This window comes from Phyllobates terribilis, unplaced genomic scaffold, assembly GCF_046119375.1.
Source record: "Phyllobates terribilis strain yellow unplaced genomic scaffold, ASM4611937v1 Scaffold_1__5_contigs__length_1240528914, whole genome shotgun sequence".
NCBI lineage: Eukaryota > Metazoa > Chordata > Amphibia > Anura > Dendrobatidae > Phyllobates > Phyllobates terribilis.
This window is the reverse complement of record NW_027362761.1, coordinates 112,633,135-112,642,830: the sequence shown is the minus strand read 5'-3', so window position 1 is coordinate 112,642,830 and position 9,696 is coordinate 112,633,135.

Below are 9,696 nucleotides of genomic sequence, written 5' to 3'. Positions count from 1 at the left end.
CCTGGATGCCGCTCTACATACCCCACGCCCCTCACACCAGCCATGCAGTCCCCTGGATGCCCCTCTACATACCCCATGCCACTCACACCAGCCATGCAGCCCCCTGGATGCCGCTCTACATACCCCATGCCCCTCACACCAGCCATGCAGTCCCCTGGATGCCCCTCTACATACCCCATGCCTCCTCACACCAGTCACGCAGCCCCCTGGATGCCCCTCTACATACCCCATGCCTCCTCACACCAGTCACGCAGCCCCCTGGATGCCCCTCTACATACCCCATGCCCTTCACACCTGCCACACAGCCCCCTGGATGTCCCTCTGCATACCCCATGCCCCTCAAACCAGCCATGCAGCCCCCTGGACGCCCCTCTACATACCCCATGCCTCCTCACACCAGCCCCTGGATGCCCCTCTACATAACCCATGCCTCCTCACACCAGCCATGCAGCCTCCTGGATACCCCTCTACATATCCCATGTCTACTCACACTAGGCACACAGCCCCCTGGATGTCCCACTACATACCCCATGCCTCCCACACCACCCACACAGCCCCCAGGATGCCCCTCTACATACCCCATGCCCCCTCACACCAGCCCCCTGGATACCCCTCTACATATCCCATGCCCCCTAACACCAGCCACGCCGCCCCTGGATGCCCCTCTACATACCCCATGCCCCTCACACCAGCTACACAACCCCCTGGATGTCCCACTACATACCCCATGCCCCAACACCAGCCACACAGCCCCCTGGATGTCCCACTACATATCCCATGCCCCCTCACACCAGACATGCAGCCCCCTGGATGCCCCTCTACATACCCCATGCCTACTCACACCAGCCACACAGCCCCCTGGATGCCCCTCTACATACCCCATGCCCCTCACACCACCCACACAGCCCCCTGGATGCCCCTCTACATACCCCATCCCCCCTCACACCATCCTCCTGGATGCCCCTTTACATATCCCATGCCCCCTCACACTAGCCACGCAGCCCCCTGCATGCCCCTCTACATATCCCATGCCCCTCACACCAAGCACACAGCCCCTTTATGCCTCCACAGCATTTATTGACATGGTCAGTTCTCCCCACCTCAGTCCACTCCGGATCAACACTAGACGAGCTCAGGATCAGCCTCACAGTCCTCACAGCACAACGCTGAACACGAGCTCCTCAGCAGAGTCTTCCCGGCACAATGCGCACTGCGCATCTGCAGCTGCAGGTGGAATAGTGTCCACTGGACTGAGAAGGCCCCGCCCCTTACGGTGACATCATGATTTCATGAAATCACTCCTCCCCCTCAATAAATCAACTCAAATCTAGACGCTACCGAGGAAGCAGAGGACGAACCCTCCAGCTCCGCTGTTATTCTCCTCCTGACAGCAGCGGAGCTGCAGGGTTCGCTCCCTGACAGCAGCGGAGCTGCAGGGTTCGCTCCCTGACAGCAGCGGAGCTGCAGGGTTCGCTCCCTGACAGCAGCGGAGCTGCAGGGTTCGCTCCCTGACAGCAGCGGAGCTGCAGGGTTCGCTCCCTGACAGCAGCAGAGCTGCAGGGTTTGCTCCCTGACCGCCACGTGCAGGGAGCAGCTGCATCGGCGGCGGTTTGTCCACCCCTGGACTGCTATGGCCCCTCCCCCCCGCTCACGTTCCCCATAGCAGTCGCGTCGTCTGCTACCGTTGGCAGGTACGCCACTGGATTTGATCATGATTGACTGTATTCTTTTGTAAATGATATAAGCAACAAAGCTGTCCACATAAAAACAAAAAACATATAAGAAATGCTACTTTACTTCACATGCCCTTTCAATTCTAAAACTAATTTCTAGAGGTTTATTTTAATAAGGCATTGTTACAAAGCTCCGGCGGCCATTTTCCTATACATCACGGCCTCAGGAAGATGACCGTTGCCAACGTAAGCTGCACACGCTTCACTGCCGCATCGACGGATGCCGCTCACAGCCCGGCACAGGCCCCGGCTCCAAGCAGGTGCGCAGCCCCCAAGCCCCAGGAAGTTGTGCAGGCCCCGCGCAGGCGCGCAGCCCCCAGGCCCCAGGCAGTTGCGCAGGCCCCGCGCAGGCGCGCAGTCCCCAAGCCCCAGGCAGTTGCGCCGGCCCCGCGCAGGTGGGCTGCCCTCAAGCCCCGGGAAGTTGCGCAGGCCCCGCTCAGGTGCGCAACCCCCAAGCCCCAGGAAGTTGTGCAGGCCCCGCGCAGGCGCGCAGCCCCCAGGCCCCAGGCAGTTGCGCAGGCCCCGCGCAGGCGCGCAGCCCCCAGGCCCCAGGCAGTTGCGCAGGCCCCGCGCAGGTGCGCAGCCCTCAAGCCCCGGGAAGTTGCGCAGGCCCCGCTCAGGTGCGCAACCCCCAAGCCCCAGGCAGTTTTTCAGGCCCCGCACAGGTGCACAGCCCCCGAGCCCCAGGCAGTTGCGCAGACCCCGCGCAGGTGCGCAGCCCCCGAACCCCAGGCAGTTGGGCATGCCCCGCGCAAGTGCGCAGCCCCCAAGCCCCAGGCAGTTGCGCAGGCCCCGCGCAGGTGCGCAGCCCCCAAGCCCCAGGAAGTTGCGCAGGCCCCGCTCAGGTGCGCAACCCCCAAGCCCCAGGCAGTTTTGCAGGCCCCGCACAGGTGCGCAGCCCCCGAGCCCCTGGCAGTTGCGCAGACCCCGCGCAGGTGCGCAGCCGCCGAGCCCCAGGAATTTGCGCATGCCCCGCGCAGGTGCGCAGCCCCCGAGCCCCGGGCAGTTGTGCAGGCCGCGCGCAGATGCGCAGCCCCCGAGCCCCGGGAAGTTGCGCAGGCCCCGCTCAGGTGCGCAACCCCCAAGCCCCAGGCAGTTTTTCAGGCCCCGCACAGGTGCACAGCCCCCGAGCCCCAGGCAGTTGTGCAGACCCCGCGCAGGTGCGCAGCCCCCGAACCCCAGGCAGTTGGGCATGCCCCGCGCAAGTGCGCAGCCCCCAAGCCCCAGGCAGTTGCGCAGGCCCCACGCAGGTGCGCAGCCCCCAAGCCCCAGGAAGTTGCGCAGGCCCCGCTCAGGTGCGCAACCCCCAAGCCCCAGGCAGTTTTGCAGGCCCCGCACAGGTGCGCAGCCCCCGAGCCCCTGGCAGTTGCGCAGACCCCGCGCAGGTGCGCAGCCGCCGAGCCCCAGGAATTTGCGCATGCCCCGCGCAGGTGCGCAGCCCCCGAGCCCCGGGCAGTTGTGCAGGCCGCGCGCAGATGCGCAGCCCCCGAGCCCCAGGCAGTTGTGCAGGCCGCGCGCAGGTGCGCAGTCCCCGAGCCCCAGGCAGTTGTGCAGACCGCGCGCAGGTGCGCAGCCCCCGAGCCACAGGCAGTTGTGCAGGCCGCGCGCAGGTGCGCAGCCCCCGAGCCCCAGGCAGTTGTGCAGGCCGCGCGCAGGTGCGCAGCCCCCGAGCCCCAGGCAGTTGTGCAGGCCGCGCGCAGGTGCGCAGCCCCCGAGCCCCAGGCAGTTGTGCAGGCCGCGCGCAGGTGCGCAGCCCCCGAGCCCCAGGCAGTTGTGCAGGCAGCGCACAGGTGCGCAGCCCCCGAGCCACAGGCAGTTGTGCAGGCCGCGCGCAGGTGCGCAGCCCCCGAGCCCCAGGCAGTTTTGCAGGCCCCGGAAGCAGCCCCCGAGCCCCAGGCAGTTGCGCAGGCCCCGCGCAGGTGCGCAGCCCCTGAGCCCCAGGCAGTTGCGCAGGCCCCCGAACCCCAGGCAGTTGCACAGGCCCTGCGCAGGTGCGCAGCCCCCGAACCCCAGGCAGTTGCGCAGGCCCCGCGCAGGTGCGCAGCCCCCAAACCTCAGGCAGTTGCGCAGGCCCCGCACAGGTGCGCAGCCCCCAAGCCCCAGGCAGTTGCGCAGGCCCCGCGCAGGTGCGCAGCCCCAGGCAGTTGCGCAGGCCTCGCACAGGTGCGCAGCCCCCGAGTCCCAGGCAGTAGCGCAGGCCCCGCACAGGTGCGCAGCCCCCAAGCCCCAGGCAGTTGTGCAGGCCCCGCGCAGTTGCACAGCCCCCAAGCCCCAGGCAGTTGCGCAGGCCCTGCGCAGGTGCGCAGCCCCCAAGCCCCGAGCAGTTGCGCAGGCCCCGCACAGGTGCGCAGCCCCCAAGCCCCAGGCATTTGGCCAGGCCCCGCGCAGGTGCGCAGCCCCCAAGCCCCAGGCAGTTGCGCAGGCCCCGCGCAGGTGCACAGCCCCCGAGCTCCAGGCAGTTGCGCAGGCCCCGCGCAGGTGCACAGCCCCCGAGCCCCAGGCAGTTGCGCAGGCCCCACGCAGGTGCGCAGCCCCAGGCAGTTGCGCAGGCCCCGCGCAGGTGCGCAGCCCCCTAGCCCCAGGCAGTTGCGCAGGCCCCGCGCAGGTGTGCAGCCCCCAAGCCCCAGGCAGTTGCACAGGCCCCCCGCAGGTACGCAGCCCCCAAGCCCCAGGTGGTTGCGCAGGCCCACCGCAGGCGCGCAGCCCCCAAGCCCCAGGCAGTTGCGCAGGCCCCGCGCAGGCACGCAGCCCCCAAGCCCCAGGCAGTTGCGCAGGCCCCGCGCAGGAGCGCAGCCCCCAAGCCCCAGGCAGTTTCACAGGCCCCGCGCAGGAGCGCAGCCCCCAAGCCCCAGGCAGTTGCGCAGGTCCCGCGCAGGTGCGCAGCCCCCAAGCCCCAGTTAGTTGCGCAGGCCCCGCGCAGGTGCGCAGCCCCCAAGCCTCAGGCAGTTGCGCAGTCCCCGCGCAGGTGCGCAGCCCCAGACAGTTGCGCAGGCCCTGCGCAGGTGCGCAGCCCCCAGGCCCCAGGCAGTTGCGCAGGCCCCGCGCAGGTGCTCAGGCCCCAGGCAGCTCCGCAGGCCCTGTGCAGGTGCGCAGCCCCCAGGCCCCAGGCAGTTGCGCAGGCCCCAGGCAGGTGCGCAGGCCCCAGGCAGGTGCGCAGGCCCCGAGCCCCAGGCAGTTGTGCAGGCCGCGCGCAGGTGCGCAGCCCCCGAGCCCCAGGCAGTTGTGCAGGCCGCGCGCAGGTGCGCAGCCCCCGAGCCCCAGGCAGTTGTGCAGGCCGCGCGCAGGTGCGCAGCCCCCGAGCCCCAGGCAGTTGTGCAGGCAGCGCACAGGTGCGCAGCCCCCGAGCCACAGGCAGTTGTGCAGGCCGCGCGCAGGTGCGCAGCCCCCGAGCCCCAGGCAGTTTTGCAGGCCCCGGAAGCAGCCCCCGAGCCCCAGGCAGTTGCGCAGGCCCCGCGCAGGTGCGCAACCCCTGAGCCCCAGGCAGTTGCGCAGGCCCCCGAACCCCAGGCAGTTGCACAGGCCCCGCGCAGGTGCGCAGCCCCCGAACCCCAGGCAGTTGCGCAGGCCCCGCGCAGGTGCGCAGCCCCCGAACCTCAGGCAGTTGCGCAGGCCCCGCGCAGGTGCGCAGCCCCCAAGCCCCAGGCAGTTGCGCAGGCCCCGCGCAGGTGCGCAGCCCCAGGCAGTTGCGCAGGCCTCGCACAGGTGCGCAGCCCCCGAGTCCCAGGCAGTAGCGCAGGCCCCGCACAGGTGCGCAGCCCCCAAGCCCCAGGCAGTTGTGCAGGCCCCGCGCAGTTGCACAGCCCCCAAGCCCCAGGCAGTTGCGCAGGCCCTGCGCAGGTGCGCAGCCCCCAAGCCCCAAGCAGTTGCGCAGGCCCCGCACAGGTGCGCAGCCCCCAAGCCCCAGGCATTTGGCCAGGCCCCGCGCAGGTGCGCAGCCCCCAAGCCCCAGGCAGTTGCGCAGGCCCCGCGCAGGTGCACAGCCCCCGAGCTCCAGGCAGTTGCGCAGGCCCCGCGCAGGTGCACAGCCCCCGAGCCCCAGGCAGTTGCGCAGGCCCCACGCAGGTGCGCAGCCCCAGGCAGTTGCGCAGGCCCCGCGCAGGTGCGCAGCCCCCTAGCCCCAGGCAGTTGCGCAGGCCCCGCGCAGGTGTGCAGCCCCCAAGCCCCAGGCAGTTGCACAGGCCCCCCGCAGGTACGCAGCCCCCAAGCCCCAGGTGGTTGCGCAGGCCCACCGCAGGCGCGCAGCCCCCAAGCCCCAGGCAGTTGCGCAGGCCCCGCGCAGGCACGCAGCCCCCAAGCCCCAGGCAGTTGCGCAGGCCCCGCGCAGGCACGCAGCCCCCAAGCCCCAGGCAGTTGCGCAGGCCCCGCGCAGGAGCGCAGCCCCCAAGCCCCAGGCAGTTTCGCAGGCCCCGCGCAGGAGCGCAGCCCCCAAGCCCCAGGCAGTTGCGCAGGTCCCGCGCAGGTGCGCAGCCCCCAAGCCCCAGTTAGTTGCGCAGGCCCCGCGCAGGTGCGCAGCCCCCAAGCCTCAGGCAGTTGCGCAGTCCCCGCGCAGGTGCGCAGCCCCAGGCAGTTGCGCAGGCCCTGCGCAGGTGCGCAGGCCCCAGGCAGTTGCGCAGGCCCCGCGCAGGTGCTCAGGCCCCAGGCAGCTCCGCAGGCCCTGTGCAGGTGCGCAGCCCCCAGGCCCCAGGCAGTTGCGCAGGCCCCAGACCCCAGGCAGGTGCGCAGGCCCCAGGTAGGTGCGCAGGCCCCAGGCAGGTGTGCAGGCCCTACCAAGTCCGCAGGCCCCATGCCCCAGCAAGTCCACAGGCCCCAGCCAAACACCGGCATCTCACCTCTTCTGCTGCCACCGGGTTCCTGAGGCAGGGAACGGAGAGACCTGTGATCCTGCTCCACCATCACCGCAACTCACAGCTGCTGGAGCACCCGCTTCATGTATTCAGGGTCCGCAGCATTCCTCCACTTCCGCCGGGCCGGTTTCCTGAAGGACCCTGCCTCCTGCTCCACCACCCCCCAGGTAAGATACCTAATCAGACTATAAGATGGACCCCATCTTATAAAAAATACTTTTTTTTCCTATTTTCCACCCCAAAATTTGGGGTGCGTCTTATGGTCCGGTGCGTCTTACAGTCCGAAAAATACGGTACTTAAAGTCAAAGTGGTAAAGTGCAGGTTCTTCAGTTTTAATTATTGGAAGCGAGCGGCTGCTGGGAGAAAAAAACGTTTTCTTCCTTTAGCCGCTCATACAATTCAACACTGAAACATTTAAAATGGTATTTACCTACATATTACCACTATGGATGCAGATACATACCAGTTTTTTGCTGACTGGTTCTTTTAAAGGTTCTAAAAATGTGACAAGGAAAACAAACAAAAAATGCTGTCTCCTGTCCTAAAGGCCCAGGTATATATTTCAGTGATTGTCTTTAAAAAAGAGGTTGGCAACCCTGGTATAGGGTAAAAAAAGCACACTTGGTTAGTTTTTTGATTTTTGCTTTAAACTGTACCCATAAATTGACAATAAATGAGAAAAAAGTTGTCTGAACCTGCTCATATTGGCTGCAGCCAACCCTTGTGTCCTTAAGGGCCTACGAGCCCTGTGCACCTTTTTGCTACCACACTTTTTCCTTCCACTCAACTTTCCATTAATATGATTGGATACAGCACTCTGTGAACAGCCAGCTTCTTTAGCAATGACCTTTTGTGGCTTACCCTCCTTGTGGAGTGTGTCAATGACTGCCTTCTGGATATCTGTCAAGTCAGCAGTCTTCCCCATGATTGTGGAGCCCACTGAAACAGACTAAGGGACCTTTTTAAATGCTTCGGAAACCTTTGCAGGTGTTCTTTGTTAATTATTCTAATTTACTGAGTTAATGCCTTTTGTGTTTTCATTGGCTGTAAGCCATAGTCATCAACATTAACAGAAATAAACACTTGAAATAGATCATATAATATATGAGTTTCACTTTTTGTATTGAAGAACTGAAATAAATTAACTTTTTGGTGATATTCTAATTTTGTGAGAAGCACGTGTATATAGCTGGATTTTCCATTTGACCGTTTCTTTTGTACATGTGATAGTGGGAAAATCACATACAATGCAGTGCAATATTACAGCACATCAAGAGAAATGGCAAATTTACCTATGTTACATTGACAGACTTTTTAAGTGGACACTGAAGAGGCATTATGACTTTAGAAGGGGCACTCAGAGCATTTATTCTTTCTAAAGTGCCATTTGTGCCATTTATACTTTATAAGGGGGCACTCAAAACATTATTACTTTATAAGAGAGCTCTTGCAGCGTTATTACTTTTTAAAGGGCAGTGAAGGGGCACTGAGGGTAGGACAGAATATTGATAGGTTGCAGCTGATCAGTGGTCGATGATTGGCTGCAGTGGTTACGTTACATAACAATCTCACGTAACCACAGTGAGATATAGCACTCACATCGGGGGCACTTTAGCATTTAGCAAGGGGTTTCCCAGCAGTGGACAACACCAATAAGGACCCAGACAAGCTTTTTAAGCTGCCTCATTAATGCTTTGACTTCATCACGGTACGTAGGCGAATGCGCCATTAAATTTCATACCTTGACATCTGAGTCATAAGGAACAATAAAGCTAACTTGGCCACTTTTTTGGAGTCTGGAAGGCTGCATCAGAGAAGAAATAGCAGGTCATGGTTTGCTTTTCTCCCAGTATAACTTTTTCTCCTTAGCTTCCTTATGGGCAAGTACATGACATGACTCCAGCCAATTCCTGTAGGTCTCTGGGTATGGTTTATTTGGTTCCTATTCTGTCATACTGTGTTTATGCTTGCTTCATGGGTTTAAAGGGCAGGCTTGTTTCATCTACACAGTTTCGTTGTATGCTGCCCATTATGACTTCTACTAGCTGTTGCTACTATTGACTATTTCTGGAGTAGCGACATGGGTATTCCCTGGTCTATACCTCCTTATACGTCCATAATCCCTAAAGCTTTTCATACACGACATAACAGTCTTCCATATGTGTTGAGATAGCCAACACCTCCATACACGTTGAAAGAGAAAGCTGCTGCCAGACTCTTCTGGCGGCAGCTTATCTCCTGTGAACACAAAAGGATCGGCCATTGAAATTCCAGTGACCCGATCCTTCTCTCCCCTGACTGTTAGAGGAGAGTCAGGGGGCTGCCATACACATCAGATGGTCGGCTGATTTAATGCATGTGCAGGTTTTACACACGGCTCCCCAGTTTACCCCTGAGCCAAATTCATTAGAGACTTATTGGTTCCACTATTCTATTCGGTCATTGTCACATCATGTATGTCTCTGAATTTGTTACATCCAAAACACTGTTCTCAGTTACAGAATTAGCAGATGTATATAGGTTTTTCACATCATGTGACTCACATCCTGCTTCACAGCGGAGACAATAAAACAAAACAATGTAGCGGGGTTATCTTGACCTGGCATTAAACAGTGTGCTCTGGATTATAGGAGACATTAGTGACACCGTTAAATATATTCATTGTCAACAACCTGTTCTCATTATACAGGCGTAGAAAGTATACGGGAGCACGCACAAACACATTTAAACAGTCATTTGAGTTGACTAACCTGTGTGACAGTTTTATAGACTTCACTTTCAGGTATAAATTATCTTCATTAAAAGGTACAATAAAGTACAGTAGGTACGAATGATAAATACATAACGAATACATATATACTAAAAATTATTTTAATTTGCACTCTCATACTAAAAATACTTTATTAAATATCCTCATTTGCTTGGAGTTTTCTGATAACTGGTATATCATAAAGACAGTAGATGTAAGGAGGAGGAAGGGACAGATTATAAATAATGAGCCAGGGACGGAACTATAGCCAAAGCAGCTGAAACCAGGGTTGTCGACTTGACTTTTTATTTTTTCTGGACAGCTTATCAAAAAATCAAGGACAGACAATAATTTTACGGACACATTGGA